The sequence below is a fragment of the Papio anubis genome, chromosome 18, assembly GCF_008728515.1.
Source record: "Papio anubis isolate 15944 chromosome 18, Panubis1.0, whole genome shotgun sequence".
NCBI lineage: Eukaryota > Metazoa > Chordata > Mammalia > Primates > Cercopithecidae > Papio > Papio anubis.
In genome coordinates this window covers 60913015-60932148 of record NC_044993.1, presented here as the reverse complement: position 1 = coordinate 60932148, position 19134 = coordinate 60913015, and the positions used below count along the sequence as shown (strand labels likewise).

The 19134-nt window shown below is 44.2% G+C and overlaps 1 protein-coding gene and 1 long non-coding RNA gene across 6 annotated transcripts in view; both read left to right on the top strand.

Annotated features, from left to right (window-relative positions):
- The window catches only part of LOC103880330, a 50389-nt gene extending 31322 nt beyond the window's left edge, over positions 1-19067 (top strand). For 2 of the 4 annotated variants that reach the window (XR_004179842.1, XR_002519147.2), the window contains one exon: positions 10375-10642. This is a non-coding gene — a long non-coding RNA (uncharacterized LOC103880330). Of the gene's footprint in view, positions 1-10374; positions 10643-16079 lie in introns of those variants that run through there. The other 2 variants (XR_004179844.1, XR_004179843.1) reach the window with 2 other exon arrangements.
- SHISA9 (shisa family member 9) overlaps positions 1-19134 on the top strand; it is a 337726-nt gene that overhangs the window by 143834 nt on the left and 174758 nt on the right. The window lies entirely within an intron of this gene.

Genomic DNA, 19134 nt, shown 5'->3' with positions numbered 1-19134 from the left:
TTGCCTAGAATGCCTTATTAGCTTAGATTTATTGAAATTTTACTGACTGATCATTCAGAGCTCAGCCTGAAATTCCTCTCTCCTGGATGTCCCCTGCCATCCCTCCCAGTGGAACTAATCGTTGTCCCTCTGGGATCCTGTAACCATGGCTCATGTCTCTGCTTCACTTTATGATGCTTCTCCTTGTCCTTACTTGATTATCTATATTGCTTCATCCTAGGCTGGAATAATATTTTCTTTCTGTTTGTATCACTTTCCAGAACTCAGCCTGGCCAAAGACACTTAGCCTGTTTGTGGTCTCCCAGTTAGAATAGAGGACTCTGGCTAGAGTTTGAAACTGGCTTATGGGATTTTGAAGACTCAACCTGTGGTCTGTTTCATGAGGTTGAATCTGAAAATCCTCTAGGGAAGGGGTCCTAAAGGAGGCCTAATTGAGTTCCCCCATTTCAGACACGCAAATGTAGAATCCACGTGGCACTTACAGATATCAGGTTGGTGCAAAAATAATTTTGCCAATACATGAATGGCAAAAACTGCAATTATTTTTGCACAAATTCCTCTCTGGTAGGAAGGACTTGGATTTAGAAAGACATCAATTTGGGTTCCAGCCCTGCCACTTCCTGACTCTCTGACCTTGAGCAAGTTATTGAACCTTTCTGAACCTCGGTTTCTCATCCATAAAATGATTATTTTTACAAGACAAATGTTTTATTGAGTGCGTAATAAGTGTTGGCCATAGGGGAGTGAATGAAATGGACATAGATCTTATAGATTAGTGGGCATAGATCCAATGGCTTTATAAATTAGGTCTGTGGTTACCTGCAAAAAGAAACTTCAAGGGAAGGTTTGTCTGAGGAAGCACTGTGGGGCTCAGACCTGAAGGTTAGTAAGGGCAGATGAAGAGGTTGCAGAAGGATCCAGCGCAGAGGCTATCGAATGTGTGAAGGCTCAGAGGCGAGAGGGCATCTGGCTGCGTTGCTCAGGGGATTAAATGCACAGCTGCAGTTTTCCAGCATGTGACGAATGCTACACTGGTAGTTCTGAAGATGAATCTTGGATGGTAGCTAAGTGATCACTTAAAACCCTTTTATATAGTCTTCTCTCCACTGTTTTGCATGTTTAAAATCTTCCGTCATAAAAAGTCAAATAAAAACTGCAATTTATGTGGATGCTTATATTCGCTGTTTGAAAAGTGATGTGCACATTCCAGGGCGCAGCCTGGTGCAGATGTTAACCACATAGATTCTGGAGCCTGTTGCTCTGCCAGTTCCCAGCTCTGTGGCTTCATGCCCATGATGTGTGCCTCAGTTTCCTGATCTGTAAGATGGGGACAATAACAGTACTTACCTCGTAGGGTAGTTATAGAGATTCAGCATGTTTGTTATTATGGATGGGAATAATTTAAAGTTTTTAAAAATGTATTTAGGTTAAAAGTATGAGTCAATATAGAAATGTTAAGCTAACAATGGCCAAACTTGGTCTGGATACTTACTAAGTCCTGTTCTAAGTAGCTTACTCATATTATTTCGTTGAATGCCTACTGTGAGGTGGATGGTACTAACCCATTTTACAGGTACAGACAGATGACTAGTTTGATCAGGGTCACACAGTTTATGGCAGAGCAAGGATTCCAATGCAGGAATTCTGTCTCCAGAGCTCACACCCCTCCGATAAATATTCCACAAGATAGATATCTTACCATACTGTCTTGGCTAAGTACTACAGATAGGTTCATGAGTAATGCAAAATTATTCACTCAAGAAATATTTATTGAGCATCTACTATGTGCTTGGCTGTGTTGAAAATGCTGGAGTTACAATGGTACGTGGTAAATCTCCCACAGAGCTTTGGCTTACAGATGATAAATCAGTAAACAAAGACATAAACCAGATAATTTCAGACCCAGATAAGTCCTGCAAAGAAAATAAAGCTGGATCATGGAAAAGAAATTGAATGGGGAGGTTTTGTGCTGTCCCCTGCCCCCCACCATGTGCTCCATGGGGAGTCTGCACCGTGCCTGGGAAGGAAGGCTTTTGTCCTTCCCCAAGCTGCAGCTTGGCTCTCCTAATAAGCCAGGCCATGCCACTGCTGTGAATTCCATCCAAATTTCAAGACGGTCAGGCCTATTAAGTCAGACCTTTTGACGAGTGTGCAGAGCATGGATTTATTATATGTCAATGTTTGTTTAAATTTGTAACTCTCTCACAGTGGAATTGAGGAGGCAGGCTTCAAATAACCATCAAAGCCCATTAATTTTCTCCAAATGCAATCGCATATTAATCAGACATCACTGAGGTTCTGTGGTCCGGAGGTAATGCTGATGCAAGAAAGATATCTACCCCAGTCCCTGCCTCTCCTAGGGAGAAGCAGGTTTTCCCCTGTGACTGTGTATTTATTACACAGCCTTGTGGCCAAGATGAATAATGAATGTAGAATCATAGTTGTGTTTGAGCCAGAAGGGACCTTATTGAGGGAGGCTGTATTTTCTGAACCTAAATTTAGGTCCTATATGAGCTGACAAGGGATATTTAAGCTGCTTCTAAGTATGAGAGGCAGTCTGGATATGGGTTTCAGGCACTCGGAAAGCTGAATTTTTAGATGGTTTGCGGAGTGTGTAACACAAAGGCCTTCTTGGGCCTGCCCTGGGGAAAGCCAGGGAGGACTCTTACTATGACTTTGTAGCATTAGTCCTCTTTTCTCATCTTCCAGAAAATGGGGCTTCGAAAAGGTGTGAATTGCCCATAGCACACAGTAACTTACTGAGTGAACCAATATTCTATACAAAGCAGGCAGGGCAAGCTTCATAAAAGAAAATTTGATTGCATTGCACCTCCCTCTGCCTAAAACCATCCATGGCTCCCTATTGCTTTAACAAAGAAAGTTAAATTCCTAACCATAGTCCCCTGTATGATTGGGCCCTGGTCTGCTTTGCCTTCTCACTTCTCTCCTCTCCAATCCAGCCGTCATGAACATCTTTCAGTTCCTTAGACACTTTCATCTCATTCACCTCCAAGTCTTTGATAACGTTATTTCCTCTGCCTAAACCACTCTACCTCTGCATGGCCTGGCTGGTTTCTGTTCAACCTTATGCTTCAGTAGCAGCCCCATTCCCCCTGTTACGTCCTCCTGGAACCTGCGGATTAGATTTACCTCTCCTGCTCTCTGTGACTCTTACCCCCTGCGTACCTTGCATGCTGTTCCACTCAGTGCTGGACATAGAGAAGAAGCCTGACAAATCGTATTCATTTTGGAGATGATGCTTAGTATGTGGTTCTCTCTCCAGTGGCCCTGGTTTGCTATTTTCGAGAATGATAAACCGAAGAAGGCTACAAGTTTATTCCTTGAGGATCTCCCCAATTCTCAACTCGTTTTACTTGCCTTGATTTAATGCCTCCAGGATCAGTGTTTTGAAAATTCCCACTCTGGCAGTTTTCTTGGTGCTTTAATAAATTCTTCTCTGCCCCTTCTGCCCATCATGGGAAGAAGGGAGCCAGCTCACTCCCTGCCACTGGCCAGCAGGCTGTCTGTTCCTCCATCAATCAAACCATTAAAAACAAAAAAACATAAGGAAAATTCCTGGGAGCCTTTAGAGGCAGGGGCAGGGGCAGGGCCTTCAGCTGGACTTCTGCTAGAACATATCCAGCCCCAGATTGTGGCAGATTTGCAGTTTTTACTTTGAACAAAGTTTCTTAGGCAATGGAAAGAAGTTTGCAATCCGTCTGCTTGCCTGGTTTTGAGCCAAAGAGCTCTGGGAGGATCTAATCCAGCACCTGGGGATTAGCTTTTTGATGGTTGCTTTCGGGAGGGTGCCTGGATGTTTACTGCATAACAGCTCTGCCCTGCAGAGGAGCAATAAATACAGAAAATTCCCAAAAGGCCATCTGGAAAAAGTGACAGGAAATAAGCATCTATCAAGTACCTCCCATGTACCAGGATCTGTGCAAGATTCTTTGCATCTTTTATCTCACACGAGGCTCACACAACCCTATGGGTTTACTGCTATGAATACTATTTAATAGTAAAATTGCTAAAGTTTACTGAGCACTTGCCATGCTTCAGACCTTATGTTGAGTGCTTACAATGCATTGTCTCATGGGATCATTACCACTGCCCTCTAAGGTACAGGTTACAAATGTCCCTTGATGTAGAGGGACATTGAAACAAGCACAGGTTTATACCATGTGGAAGTAGGATTCAGGCCCTGTGCAGAAGACTGCAAGACTCATTGTTAATTTCAGCATCCAGCATTCCTGCTTAGTGCCCACCATTGAGACTTTTGAGGCTTTCTGAAGTATATTATTTTGGGAGACTACCCTCCAAACCAGGATTTTCTTTGATGGATTTAGAGGACTCAGCTTTCAGGTAGCATGACTTCAACATTTGCACATAACTCATCTCTTATTTGTTTTCTCATATACTCCTGTTTTGATAAATGGCATAGCTCAAAGCATGATGATGAAGTAACAAATAATTTGTCTGATTTTTCCATGGTGGATGCGTAACTCAGAATCAGATGGGATCATCAGAACTTCTGATCAGTATGGTATGGAGCCAGGCATCTGTGAAACCTAAAGCAAATCCAGGCATCTCTTGACTGTGCAATTTTTAGTAAGCCTTTTGAGACACCAAAAATGGTTTATGGACTTACAACTTTTTTTTTTTTTTTTTTTTTTTTTGAGATGGAGTCTAGCTTTGTCGCCCAGGCTAAGGCGCAATCTCTGTTCACTGCAACCTCCACCTCCCAGGTGCAAGTGATTCTCCTGCCTCAGGCTCCCAAGTAGCTGGGATTATAGATGTGTACTACCACACCTGGCTAATTTTTGTATTTTTAATAGAGAGCTTGGCCAGGCTGGTCTCAAACTCCTGACCTCAAGTGATCCACCTGCCTTGGCCTCCCAAAGTGTTGGGATTACAGGCATGAGCCACCGCACCTGGCTGATTTACAGCATTTTTTATAAAGGACTTTATGGGTCCAGGAATCTAGAAAACAAGCTCTGTTCTAAGACAAGCTTTGGACTTCAAGAGAACTCCATAATAGGTAGAGGTTATGAGATATAGCTGCTCGAATATGTGTGGATTTTATTGAGTAGATCACTCAGATATGAATTAATTGTTCAATTAAATGCATTCATATACCACACATTCATTTACTATTTTAATTCTTCTATTACTTATTGACTGAGTCTGCCATTCCACTCATCAAATCCTTTAGTCATTCAACAAACATTTCTGGTCCAGTGTGTGAGCTTCTGGACTCCACAGGGAAAAGTAACTTAAAAAAATATTTGCTTTGTGTTCTAGGTTCAGCAGGCACTAGCCAGGAAATTACTGACAGATCCAAAGGCTTGAGCTGCCATTCTAAGCTTTGGTTAGGCGTATGTGTGTGTGTACATGTATGTGTGTGTGTGTGCGCGTGTGTGTACCAGGCTTACTCCTGGTATTTTGCCACATAGATATCTAGGATTCATTTCTGGCAAGTTGAAGATCATCTCCAAGTCTCCCTTTCCCCATCTGTAAAATAATCGGGTTGACCAGATGACGTGGGATTCATTGTAAGATTGTCTATCAGGTGCCTAGCCCTATGTTCTTAGAGGCAATTGCTCTCTTGCAACTTTCAGTCCAGGTTTGAAATGAGGGTTCATCAGGAAATGACCTACCTTGGCTTTGCTCTTTACACTCAAGGGAGGAAAATGTGTCTCTGTGGTTGTTTCCCCCACTGAACTGCTGATAGTGGTGAGGAAGTAGGGGATACTGGGCCTGGCTGCATGTGTTGTCACAAAAACAAGAACAGCTCTTGACAGAATGAATTTTTTTTTCTCTATCCATAACTTAAATCTTCTCTGTCAAAAGGGGAAAATTATACAAAGGAAAAATTCCAAAAGGATAATGAGTCCTCATTTCCTCCTGCTGCTTCTCCTCCTTGGGCAGTGCTGTCAAAATGTCCTGACATCACCCTCCTGCCTCCACGTCAACTTATGCTTCCTGATGATTCTCACCCCCAGAAATGCTCAAATTGGGGAGGGGCGGACATGGGGGGGTCTGATCCTGCCTCTTCGTGCATCGGTACAGCATCTGGAACCCCACTCCTGGTACTTTTCCTTTGGTTTTGTCATTTGCCCCATATTTGTCCTTGTAAGTCTTCAAGGATAGAGGATATATGTCTTCTCAAGAAGAGAAACAACTTCTAGCAATTTTCTAAAGAAATCATCTTGGAAGTGTCAAACTAAATGCTCCCAAAAGGGGATGCTACATAGAGGAAGTACTATGATGATAGAGAATAACTATTGACATGGAGAGATGTCTAGGATACATTGGTAAGTTTTTAAAATGCATGGTTACAAAATCATATCAATAATATGGTCTTACTTGTGATATTGATTGAGATATGGATGTAGATATACATCTATTGATGTAGAACAGAATATTATTATTAACTAATATAAATCTCTGGATGGAGATGCTATGGATAAATTTATTTTTTCCTTTTTTTACTTGTTCACAGTTTTTTATATATATTTTTTAAATTTGAGATTAAATTAAATGGGTCTGGCTCCATCACCCAGGCTGGAGTGCAGTGGCGTGATCTTGGCTCACTGCAACCTCTACCTCCCAGGCTCAAGCCATCCCCCTACCTCAGCCTGTCAAGTAACTGGGACTACAGGTGGACACCACCATGTCTGGCTAATTTTTGTATTTTTAGTAGAGATGGTTTCATCATGTTGCCCAGACCAATCTTGAACTCCTGAACTCAAGCAGTCTGTTCTCTTCAGCCTCCCAAAGTGCTGGGATTACAGGCATGAGCCACCACGCCCAGCCATTTTATAATGGTTTATAGTACACATATATTACAACTGCAATTTAAAAAATGCAGTAACCATTAACTTAGAATCTAACTGGGGAAGCCAGGGCATGCAAGAGTTACCTGTCTCTCCTCATCCCCTCTATAAGCCAGTAACAGATTGGAACTCAGTCATTCTGCTTCCATGCTCAACCTGTTTTGATGGGACATCCTGATCTCGTAAAGATTCATCGAGAATCTTTTAAAACCCTATTTAAATGAGTTCACCAGGAAAATCCCAATTTTAAATACTCTGCCATGTTGCTGTCATGGGTAAACCCCTATGCATAGAAGCAGTCTAACAGTGTGTTCTGGAGTTCTGTTTTTACCACTTCTTAGCTGTGTGACTTTGGGCTTCCATTGTCATCTGAACAGTGAGGTTAATAACAATCCCTATCTCAGAGGGCAGGGGTGAATATTCCTTTAGGTGATACTTTTGCATAATGCATCCTACTGAGTACGTACTTGGATTAGTCTGTTCTCACACTGCTAATACAGACACACCCAAGACTAGGTAATTTATAAAGGAAAGAGGTTGAATGGACTCACAGTTCCACGTGGCTGGGGAGGCCTCACAATCATGGTGGAAGGCACAGGAGGAGTAAAGGCACGTCTAACATGGCAGCAGCCAAGAGAGAGCATGTGCAGGGGAACTCCCATTAAAAGCATCAGATCTTGTGAGATTTATTCACTACCACAAGAACAATATGGGGAAAACTACCCTTATGATTCAATTATCTTCACCTGGCCCTGCCCTTGACACAGGATTATTAAAATTCAAGGTGAGATTTGGATGGGGACACAGCCAAACCATTTCAGTACTGAATGCATATCGAGTACTTCTAGGTGGCCGGCATGCTTCAATTTGGGGTACAGAAAATATGATCACTGTACACACCTTCTCATCCACCCATCTTCATTTTTTATTTTATTTTTTATTTCAAGGAAATTTAGTGGCATTGAACAACCATTGTGCTAGGTAGGGCAAGATAGCTTAAACAAACAAATGACCAAAACAAAAGTGAATGTTGAAAGCCGGCCCCCATTTCCAGAGCCCGATTTGCTTTCAATTACTCTCCTGTACAGTTCTTGAGTTTTTATAAGATTTACATTTTGTTTTTTTGAGATGGAGCATCGCTCTGTCACCAGGCTGGAGTGCAGAGGCACAATCTCAGCTCACTGCAACCTCTGCCTCCTGGGTTCAAGCAGTTCTCCTGCCTCAGTCTCCTGAGTACCTGGGACTACAGATGCCTGCCACCACGCCCAGCTAATTTTTGTGTTTTTAGTAGAGATGGGGTTTCACCATATTGGCCAGGCTGGTCTCGAAATCCTGACCTTGTGATCTGCCCATCTCAGCCTCCCAAAGTACTGGGATTATAGGCGTGAGCCACTGCACCCGGCCTAGCATTTAAAAATTTTAATAATTTCTTATTGCAAGTCTTAAATCCCCAAAGGAGAACTGAGTAAATCTAGTTTACGGTAGAAACCCCCAGTCATTAAAAAGCAATAATAATCCAAGGAAAGAAAAAAAAAGAAGCAAGCAATGTGGTGTCAGACAGATTAGAATCCAGTCTCTGAAGGACTTTCTGCTTTCGTTAGTGATTTAGAGACATTTTCTCCCCCTCCTTTCTGAATACACTTCTGAGCAGTGGAAATAAAATAGTTTTCTGTAATAACTTGGTGAACAAGTCACCTGAACTATTTGGTTCTAAAGATGATTAAAGATTATGTATGAGGGAGCAAAGCAATGAGGCCAAGAAGCCCATTGTCTTGTAAGAGCTCTACCAACAGTCATTATCAGGAGAGATTCCTCCCTTGTCCTACTCCAACTGATGAGTCATGAATCAACCATGAATCTCAAATACTCAAGGCTGCCAATTACACTGAAATTATTTAGTCTTGAACCCAATCTATGGCAAAAATCCAACTGACGGACAGACACTTTGCAAAACCCTGTTTAAATGAGTTCACCCAACCAAGAAATCCATATGGCCCCAAGTTGCTGGGGAGTTGTTTCTGTTTTCCCGGATTAACTTAAATGTCTTTAACCATCTGTTGTTCTTTTCCAGTGGTAGCCAAACCTCAAACATACTAAGTGAAAAACAGATTTAAAAAAATGCCACCTGGACTGAGCCCTGTGCTAGACAGGTATTTGGTTCTCCCAGAAACTTTCATTGTGGTTATGGTTATTCCCATTCTTGGTTGGGGAAACTGAGGCTCGGAGAATTTAAGTTAATTACTCAGGTTGGCACAACTATTAGAAACCAAAAAATCCTTTAGGATCCCCTTTCCTTTCTTTCTTTCCTTCTTTTTTTTTTTTTCCTTTTTCTCTTTTTTTGAGATGGAGTCTTGCTCTATTGCTCAGGCTGGAGTGCAGTGGCATGCTCTTGGCTCACTGCAACCTCCGCCTCCCGGGTTCAAGCAATTCTCGTGCCTCAGTCTCCCGAGAACCTGGGATTACAGGTGTCCGCTACCACACTGGCTAATTTTGGTATTTTTACTAGAGATGGGGTTTCGCCTTGTTGGCCAGGCTGGTCTCGAACTTCTGACCTCAGGTGATCCGCCCACCTTGGCCTCCCAAAGTGCTGGGACTACAAGTGTGAGCCACCGTGCCTGGCCCCCTTTCCTTTCTACTGTCTGCGTTCAATCCTTCATCAAGTGTTGGCGTCTCACCTCTGCAATGTAGTTGACAATCTGATTACTTCCTTTAATTTCCATTATCTCCAACATGGTCCAAGGCTCCATCATTGTTCACCTGAGCTATAGCCAAAGCCTCTAACAGCTCTCCCTGCAACCATGTTAACCCCTGACAGTCTATTCTTTCTGCAGCAGTCCAACTGTTGACTTAAAAAATGCAAATCAGATTATATCATTCCATTGTAGTGCCCTTCCCGAGTTTTCCCATCCACAAGGATTAAAATCTGGACTCTACCCCATCACCTACCACCTCTCTCTGACTTCACCTTGCATGATTCCCTGTCGCTTTCTTCAGTGTTCAGACCTCCCTGATCTTTCTTTGTGTATCTTAAGCCCCTCGAGCTCATTCCTGCCTCAGTGACTGTGTATTTTCACTTGCTCTTCATTCTGCCTGGAATGCTCCACCTCTCATGTGGGACTTGGGCTTCCTGGTCCAGGTCGCAGGTCCAGTGTCACCTCCCTAGAGAGGGTGTCCATGACGATTCCAGCTGGAGGAGTCTCGCCTCTTTTCTTCCAGCTGGAAGCTTCATCTCTTCTCTCTCTTTCATATAACCTGCTTTATTTTCTTTAAAGCCCACATCAATCGTGAAATTATTTTGTTTACATATGAATTTGCTTTTTTGGTATGTCTTCCCTGTTAGAATGTAACTTCTATGAGGACAGAAACCACAGTTACGTGTTTCCTGCACCTAGAACCATGCCTGGCACTTGATTCAAACACTGGCCTTGAGCAAACCTCCACCTAAAGAGTCTCAGTTTTGTCATCTATAAAAATGGGGTATAATAATAATAAATAAATTAAAAAAAAAATGGGGATAATGATGATCTTTACCTTACAGGGTGGATGCGAAGATGAACTAAGGAAAACCTGTGGCTCCCACGGTCTGCTTGGCGTCTGGTGCACTGTTGGGCCTCAATGACTGTTACCCTCCTCTTTTCCCGTCCATCTTTTGGTGTGGTATTGACATTTCCTAAGCAGCAAATGATGACTGTTCTATTTTGAACTCCCCGATATTTCTGGGAACCAAGAAATCCTGAAGTCATTTGACTACACACATGACCATGGAAATTCTTATTGGTGAATCAAAGAGAATGTCTTTAACTTTCTATTATAATCTTCTTTTAAAAGTAGGGACAAATTTGACTTATTTTCAGTGCAACAATGGGATTTTGCTAAGGAAGTTTGTTAAACTCCTCTTGAGATGGTTGATAAAAAGACAAATAATGAACACCTGGTATGCAGAGCGTTTAGACTTGCCTAGAGGCAGATGCTTAGAATAGAGAGAAATCTTTCATACAGAGTGCCTCTGGCCTCTCTGTGCACCTCTAGCCCCCTCATGAGTGATGTTCACCTTGCTCTCTGCCTTGCAGCCACACTGACTTTATTTCAGTGCATGGAAATTTCCATGCTGTCTCCTGCCACGGGGCCTTTGCACATGCTATCCCCACTGGTTCACTCTTCTTTCTAGTCTAACCCTAGTCTGCTTTTACTTGTCCTTCAAATTTCTACTTATATGGCTCTTTCTTAGGGAGACCTTCACTGATGTTTCCAAATCAAACCCTTTCATCCTACAATCTCAAGGTGCCCCAAGTTTATATGTATGCATATCATTATTAAATTAATAGGCCTTCTCCTAATTTGGCTATCATCATATAATAATAGCTCACACTCTTAGAATTTGTTCTGTTCTAAGCACTTCAGTTGTATTTTATCTAATCCACAGAAACCTCATAAGATAGGGTACTATGATTATGCCCATTTTCCAGGTGAGGAAACTGAGTCACAGAGAAAGTAAGTGATTTACCCAAGACCACGCTTCAGGTAAATAGAACGGGAATTAGAACTCAGGCATCTTTGCTTCAGAGTCTGTGCTCACAACCAGTGTGCTGTTTTGTGTCTCTTTTAGGCTCCTTGGGAGTAATGACTATGTTAATGTTTGCTTCTCACTGTCTCTGTGGTTCTGGTGCAGGAACTCATGCGTAGTAAACTCCACCTAAGTATTTGGGGATGAATGAATGGCTCCTTCTCTCTATTTCTGTACCCCAAAGACTCTGTTTCCTTACAGTCTTGGTGGTGATCATGAGAAAGTGTCTTGGCTCTCACAGTTTGAATTCCAATTCCAGGAGCACTGTAATGCAACTTTGTCAGACCCATTGAAGTACGAGCCAGCATCCCACTCTGAATTACAAGAGCTGAGCAGAATTCTAAATTCTCCCTCCATGCCCACTCACCCTCTTCCCTCATAGCACTCTGGAGGCTGTGTGCCACCCAGGGAAACACTAAAATGCATTCTAGGGCAACAGAGAAGTCACCAGAATTACTGAGGATGCAGCAAAGTTGATATTATCTTATGCATTACTCAACGGAGATGGATTGTTTTTTAAGAAATCTCTTGCTTAGGTGAGAGTGGCGGGACGAACTACCAACTTGCCTTGCTAAGAACCAGCAAGTCCGACAAGCCCTTGCTGAGTGATGCCCACAGGGACGTTGCCAGCCAGATGCACAGACTGTTGCTGATGCCACACATGTGGTTTTCATGAAGCTTGAGACACAAGTATGCATAGTGGGTGGTATATCCTCCTCTGTCATGCAGACTGTGAGCTCTAGGAGGGCAGAGGCCCAGCATGGACTTCTCAGGGCACAGTTCAGGGCCTCACACATAGCAGGTGCTTGGGAAATATTGCCTGAATTAATATATAGGATATAGGGCCCATGCACTTAAATGGGCTCAACTCCAAATGTTTTATCCCAGGGCGGCAGGAGAGCAGAGGAAGCATGCATGCATGACACAGCACTAAATGACAGAAGTGTGCTGGGGGTGTATACTTGGATCAAAGAGGCATTGGTAGAAGAAGAGCTGCATTTTACAGAGTAGAGGCAGACTATGCTTTGTCCAGGGAAAAGTCAAATTATGCAATAGAGGCCTGAAGGCAAGGAGATAAAGTCCTGCTCCTCAAATCCACTTCCCTGGGCCAATGAGATCTGTGTTGATCCACCTATCTATGTTGGACTCACCTTACAGACATCAGGTCAGACGTGTAGACCAGTGTTAGGTATGGGGAGGGACACATACAATGGATGAAGGGAAGACTAGAAAATATCAGTTATGGATTGGCAGGATTTATTGGATAATAAGTAGCGTGGCTCTGGGCCACGGTGTGCCTGAGTTCAGATTCAGAGCCTGCTCCTTAGGAGCTGTGCGGTCTTAGCCAAGTCACCTCACGTGTCTGTACCTCAGTTTCCTTCACCATAAAACATGCCTTCTGCCTCACAGTGTTGTGGTCAGGGTTCAATGAGCCAACATATGCAGAGTACTTAAAAGGACTGCCAGACACAGCAGTCAGTGAGTGCTACATAAGCATTAGCTTATTAGGGTGGGAAAGGGGTACTTGAATTCATGCCACGAAGCGTTCATTCTCAGGACTGGTTAACACCTCGGTGTTAGCAGGAGGAAGTGAGAGAAAGTAGACACAGCGGGGCTTAGGGAGATAGTGCATCTGGCAGGTTTGTAGGTTTGGATTGAACACAGGCTCTGTAGTATGTTAGCTGGGAGGCTAGCAAAGGGGAGTATGGGGTGCTCCCCATCCAGAAAGCATATTGCAAAAGGAAAATACAAACTGAAAGCTCAAAGAATGGGCCTTGATGCTATAGCCCCGCCAGCAGAGGGGGCTGCTGAGCATGTAATGCCCTTCCCGCTTGGGGCTGGAGGGTTGTACCCAGGTGAGGCTCAAAAGGCCAGTCCTCCAGCTGCGGCAGCCAATGGAACGTTCATGGACTTGAGCTAGGCTTGCCTTGCAGAAGACATCCCTGGATGGATGGGATGGGACTCTTATTTATGGAAGGCAGATGCTCTGTTCCTCCTTAGGATCCAACAAGCTTAGAAGGGAATGTTTTCAAGGTAGGGAGTCTCAGATTCACTGTATCCTAATTGCCTGGGGAGTTTATTTATTTATTTGTTGACAGAGTTTTGCTCTTGTAGCCCAGACTGGAGTGCAATGGGGCGATCTTGGCTCACTGCAACCTCCGGGGAGGTTTATTAAAATGTAGATTCTTGGGCTTCACCATAGACCCATTGAATCAGATTCTGGGGAGTAAGAGCCCAGGACTCGGCATCTTAAATACACTCCCAAAGGGATCTGATGCAAACCATAGTTTGAAGCTGCTTGCTCTAAATCAGTGATACTTTTAAAATTTTTAATTTATTTTAATTTAAGTTCTGGGATACATGTGCAGAATGTGCAGGTTTGTTATATAGGTAAATGTGTGCCATGGTGGTTTGCTGCACCTATCAACCCATTACTTAGGTATGAAGCCCCGCATGCCTTAACTATTTATCCTGATGCTCTCTGCTCCCCGCCACCGCAGGCCCCAGTGTGTAATATTCCCCTCCCTGTGTCCATGTGTTCTCATTGTTCAGCTCCCGCTTATGAATGAGAACATCCAGTGTTTAGTTGTCTGTTCCTGTGTTAGTTTGCCGAGGATAATGGCTTCAAGCCCCATCCATGCTCCTGCAAAGGACATGGTCTCGTTCCTTTTTATGACTGTATAATATTCCGTGGTGAATATGTTAAATCAGTGATTCTTAATCAACAGTGCACCTCAGAAATGGATGGAGAGCAGTTTCCACATACAAGCATGCCAATCTTGCCGCCTAGAGATTCTGATGCAATAGGGCTGGGGTGGGACAGGGCCCAGGCATATGAACTTTTTTTAAAAAGATGCTTTTCCAGTGATGGGATGAATAACAAATTGGCTTGCTTATTGCCTGGTCATGCAATACCTGAGAGCTTGTTAAAAATGCAGGTTCCTAGGCCTAGTTCTAGAGTTGCAGAATTTGCCTCTATGGGGAAGGGGTGATTCTTAGCATTGGCTAAAATTGGGACCCAGGGTACCTACTGCTCTGTGCCTCTTATTACTCAGGGCCTCCCTGGTGATTATAGCAAGGGGGACTCATGTTGACAACTACCTGCTATGGCCATCCCTGAGCCATGAGGCACTTTACACTTCTTCCTTCATTTACTCCTACAACTACCATGACTTAACCATTGTTCCCATTTTCCAGATGAGCAAAGTGAGGCCTATGGAGGAAAGGAGGAAAGCTGTGATGCTGAGAAGGGGTGGAGCTCGGGATAAAACCTTAGAGCCACAAAAGTTCTCTTCTAGGCTTCCACTCCAAGCCCAATGTAGGGAAAAGTGTCATCTTTTGAGGAGAGGTAGTTGAAAGCTTTTGTACAGGGTCAGGGCTGCCATACCCCATGATGGCTCCATGTCATTGGCCAGTGGCGTTTGGGGTGTGTGTGTGTGTGTGTGTGCATGTGTGTGTATGGTGGGAGGTGTCTCCTACAACTAGGGATGCAGGCAGGACCAGTACACATAATACCATTGCTCACTAACTAGCCAACAGCTCAGCAAGGGGAAGTGTGTAATTCTAGACCATTTGGCCAAGACACGTGATGAGTGTGGGTTTGGGGGGTGGACGTTTGGGAAGGTGTTTCCATACACATTTTCTGTATTAATCAATAAGACATTCTTAGAATGATTATGAATTGAATGGAGTGTCCCCTCAACTCCTATGTTAAAACCTTGGACCCCAGTACCTCTGAATGTGATATTATTTGATATTCTTCTTTTTTTTTTTGATACGGAGTCTCGCTCTGTCACCCAGGCTGGAGTGCAGTGGCACGATCTTGGCTCACTGCAAGCTCCGCCTCCCGGGTTCACGCCATTCTTCTGCCTCAGCCTCCCAAGTACCTGGGACTACAGGCGCCTGCCACCACGCCCGGCTAATTTTTTGTATTTTTAGTAGAGATGGGGTTTCACCCTGTTAGCCAGGATGGTCTCGATCTCCTGACCTCATGATCTGCCTGCCTCGACCTCCCAAAGTGCTGGGATTACAGGCATGAGCCGCCGCGCCCAGCCTATCAGATAGACTGTTTACGGAGGAACAGAGTCTATCTGCAAACACATGGATGTGGGCGGGGGACAACACACACTGGGGCCTGTCGGAAGATTCAGGTGGGGTAGGCAGAGCATCAGGATAAATAGCTCATACATGCGGGGGAGTCTTCATACCTAGGTGATGGGTTGACAGGTACAGCAAACCACCGTGGCACACATTTACCTATGTAACAAACCTGCACATCCTGCACATGTAAACCTGAACTTAAAATAAAAAGAAGAGTCTATCTGCAAATAATATCACATTCTGATATTATTATATAAGCACATTCTGACCTCAAGTTAGAATGAGGTCAAGACAGCGAGCCCCAATCCAGTACGACTGATGCTCTTACAAAAGGGGAGATTTCCACAAAGAAAAGGTGATGTGAAGAGACACAGGGAGAAGGCAGCCATTGACAAGCCCAGGAGAGAGGCCTGCGAAGGAACCCTCCCTGCCCACACCTCGATCTTAGACTTCCTGACTCCAGAACTGTGAGACAATACATTTCTGTCATTTAAGCCACCTAGTCTGTGATTCTTTATCATAGCAGCCGTAGCAAACAAATACAGGCAGTAATTCTGATTATTACCCCCATTTGACAGGTGAGGTAACCAGGACTCAGAGATCATGACATCTACCCGGAGTCACATGACCAGTTAAGTGCAGGTGGCCCCACTAAATCCTAGATGGGACCTGGCTCCAAGATTCCAGTTTCCTCTACTCTCACTGGGCCCCGCTGTGCCACATTATTGCGGCTGGACGGACAGCATTCCTGGGAAAACCACTTAGATTTCATTCCCCTTCCTTTCTCTGACAGAAGCTGCTGGTGAGGAAGGTAATGATCTTGATCAAACTGTCCCCCGAACGCATGCCTGCCTGTGGAAGGAGCAGACTGGGGTGAAATTCTCTACTCTGCATCTTATCAACCAGAGGACACGAGGCAGGTTTCTTAACCCCTCTCTACAATTCCGTTTCCTTCTCTGAGAAATGGGGAGATTGGAATAGATCGCAGAGGGTGATGGTGAAGACTGAAAACAGCCTAGCACAGTGCTTGGGTATAGCAAGCCTTGGGCGATGGTAGATGCTGCTGTTATTTCTTGAAATACACTCTGGAGGCTGAGGCAAGAGAATCACTTGAGCCCAGGAGTTCGAGTCCAGCCTGGGCAACACAGTGAGACTCCATCTCAAAAAAAAAAAAAAAAAAACCTTCAAAATACGGAAATTAAAGGTAGAAGCAATGATGTGGGTCCAAACACAGAGAGACAACAGAAGAGCCATGAGCCTCTGGTGCCAACACAAAGCCTGACTAGGCCAGGAAGCTTTAAAATGATCTCCTGGGTAGGGTAGAGCCAAGGGCTGGCGTGGGAGCCGGAAGTCAGAGACAAGAGCCCAGTCTGGCTGTCAGAATGGGTTAGGGCTACCCAAAGAGTGGGCTCTGGACAAACTCTTGTTTCTTCCTGGTGCAAAAAGGCTGAGGGCCGCATAGGGTCCTACTCCCCATATCGTCTCCTGGTTGACATGTTTCCACGTCCCCTCCAAGGCATGGTGCATGGTACAGGGATCAGGGATCTTGTGGTCCCAATGCTCCTGTCTCCACTGGAACTGAAGGAACTGGTATATAGCAAAAGCAGGGCTTGCTTATCGCCCTGCCGCTTGGAAGCCAATCCTCGTTAAACATAGTAAACACAGGGATGCTTTTTCAGGCCCTCCACACAGGGCCTGATACGGCTACAAGCAAGACCTACTAGAATAGTCTTCTGAAGCCTTTGCATATGCTCTGTGCTACAGCCAGCGATATAAATACGCCTCACACACGGCGTTAAAAGAATCACTCCGCAGCCTACACAGATGTCAAAATAATAACAGGATGATGTTAGGCAAGGAAATAGTTTTGATGCCTATTCCCCCATTTAGAGTTATATAATCCTTTTTTTGGTTGTTATTGTTGTTTAGGAAAACAGTCTGCAAGTTGCTTCGTCCGACAATCTAAGATTGTTACATACCAGCAAAACGTTTGAACTTGGCAGGTTTATGCACTGTCCGGATTAAAGGGAACTTGGGTACAAGGCCACTTTGGAGAATGCATTAGCTGGAGTGGGAGTGCCCAATACTTACATTAACTCAACATATGTATTGAGGACCTAGTATATGCAGGGTACTGTGCTGGGTGCTGGAGATACAGATGGACCAAACAGGTATAGCTCCTACCCTCTGGAGCTTTGCAATTCATTACAGGGAAGCAACGCCAACCCATTAACCAGCGACATAATAAAGTCATTGCAAATTGTGATTTCTGCTGTAAAAGAAACAAACAAAAGGCTGACAGAATGAAAGAAACGGGATACAAAATGATGGTTTGGGCCTCTCCGAGGAGGCAGCATATAAGCCAAGACTCAAAGGCTAAAAAAGATAGAGCCATTGAATGGTGTGGGGAGGAGCTTTCTAGGCAGACAGAAGAGCCTGCACAAGTCCCTTAAGTTGGAGGGAGCTCAATGTGCCAGAGGAAAGGAGAGCAGGCCAGTGGGGCTGGACTTGAGTGAGGCAGGCAGCAAGTAAGGAAGGGGAAGTGCCCAGTCAAGTTCCAGCTCTGATTATTTTTATTAACCCAAGTCTGTTGCAGATTGGGCTGCCAAATAAAATACAGGACCCCCAGATAAATTTGAATCTCGGATAAACAACGGGTGGCATTTTAGTGGAGGTATGCCTCAAATCTTGCAGGGGATTTATGCTAAAAAAAAAAAAAAATCCATTGTTTATCTGAAATGCACATTTAACTGGGAGTCCTGTATCTCTCTTTGCCAAATCTGGTAACCTTGGTTATTGTGATCAGCTGACTCTATGCACACTGAGAAGACAGCAGAGGTGTTCAGATAAATCCTATGGACTAAGATGATGGTTTGTTTTGTACCTGCATTTTCTGCAGAGTAGATCAAGGACTGCATCTAGGTAGAGCAGATGTTGCTGTGTGACCTATAGCAGATTGCTTAACCTCTCTGTGTCTCTCTTGCCACAACTGAGAAACAGGGATCCTTCTGGGTCTTGAGTAGCTCAGTAGATTTTACTGAGGCTTCCATTGCAGAATGTTTCCTAACGTGCTGCAGAGAGTAGTGGGGTTTTGATTATCTGAGGGCGTAAGTTATCACGGCCCTTTTGAGCCCCTGAGATTAGATTACTCAGAGGAATTTCCTGGAGTACAGTAAGGGGAGTATTACTGATTTTTTCCTTTTGCCCCTGACTCTAATTTGGCATGACATAGTAGAGTTACTGATTTTGACTTTATTTAAAATTTTGATACCTTGTTCAACATGGATTTTTAGAACTACTTTTGATTTTTAAGGCTATTGCATTTGAATACTGTTTATTCCAATGATGGAGTTTCTTGGTGCCCCTATAAGTTGTGCACCCAAGGAAAGTGGCTCACCAGCCTCACCCTGGTACCCTGATCCTGGCTTCCAGTGGAGAGACCACAGTGTTGAGGGTAAATGCACTTGCCTGGGCGTGCTTTTGGACCCATCTCTCAATAGCTGAGTGACCCTATCTGAGTTTCTTTTTTTTTTTTTGAGACGGAGTCTCACTCTGTCACCCAGGCTGGAGTGCAGTGATGCGATCTTGGCTCACTGCAACCTCAGCCTCCCGGGATCAAGCGATTCTCCTGCC